At 45.7% G+C, this 1,161-nt stretch overlaps 1 long non-coding RNA gene across 1 annotated transcript in view; it reads left to right on the top strand.

Moving 5' to 3' along the window:
- Positions 1-665, top strand: part of LOC111726454 — a 19,824-nt gene extending 19,159 nt beyond the window's left edge. The window contains exon 4 of the long non-coding RNA XR_002774219.1: positions 577-665. This is a non-coding gene — a long non-coding RNA (uncharacterized LOC111726454). The remainder of the gene's footprint in view (positions 1-576) is intronic.
- Positions 666-1,161: the final 496 nt, after the last annotated feature.

A 1,161-nucleotide genomic window follows, 5' to 3' on the forward strand; every position in this document is an offset into this window, starting at 1 on the left:
GATTCTCTTGCCTCAGCCCCCCGAGTAGCTGGGACTATACATAACCCGCCATAACTCCTGGCTATTTTTTTGTTGCAGTTTGACCAGGGCTGGGTTTGAACCTGCCACCTTCTGTATATGGAGCTGGCATCCTACTCACTGAGCCACAGGTGCCACCCTGTTTGTTTGTTTGTTTGTTTTTGAGACAGAGTCTCATTATGTCACCCTTGGTAGAGCATGTGGCATTATAGCTCACAGCAACCTCAAACTCTTGGGCTTAAGTGATGCTCTTGCCTCAGCCTCCCAAGTAGCTGGGACTATAGGTGCCCACCACAAAACATGGGTATTTTTCAGTTGTATTTGGCATTGGTGTTTGGCAAGCCTTTGTTGCAGTTTGGCCAGGGCTGGATTTGAACCCACCAGGTCCGGTGTATGTGGCGGCCCCCACACTGCTGAGCTGTAGGTGCCTAGCTGCAGGTGTTTTGAATTTTACTTGCAGACTGTCTTATGCCATAACCTAGGGAGCTCTTGTCTGAAACACTCCTTCCACACCACCCACCCCATGCTCTGCTGAGGGAATTTCTGCTCCTTCCCCAGGTTTCAGTGTGAACATCACTTCCTCCGGAAGGTCAGTCTGGGCCTCCAGTCAGGTGTCTCCCTAGGATCCAGGTACTTATTTTGCAACACTTGGGGCCGTATAATCACTTCGTAAATGTATGCTTCCATTGCAAACTGTAGAGCTCCACAACGGGAACAATTCCAAATGACTTTAAATCTCAGTAACGTGCCAATATGTCACTTGGGCAAGGTACCCTGAGGGCAAAAATTCGTATTTATAATAATCATGTTGGTGGCTGTGCAGTTGGTACTGTTATGATGAGATTGTTGTGTGTATTTGGGGAACTTGTAATTCTCTCATTTCTGGGGTTGCTGAAAACTATCAGTGTGGGAGAAAGTAAAAATCTCATAGTTTAAATTGGAATTATAGGTAGGAAATCATAATTACTTTTATTTAAAGAAAATCTCGAGGGAGAGGGGCCGGGGGGGAATGGGTGGAGGGAGGGGGATTGGAGGGATCAAGGGTACGAGTGAATCTTTCTAAGAGTAGAATATGAACATTTTAACACAATAACTAAGAAAATGACATGAAGGCTATGTTAACCAGTTTGATGGAAGTGTTTC

This window comes from Otolemur garnettii, unplaced genomic scaffold (assembly GCF_000181295.1).
Source record: "Otolemur garnettii isolate 467f Iridium unplaced genomic scaffold, OtoGar3 scaffold00066, whole genome shotgun sequence".
NCBI classification, from domain to species: Eukaryota; Metazoa; Chordata; class Mammalia; order Primates; family Galagidae; genus Otolemur; species Otolemur garnettii.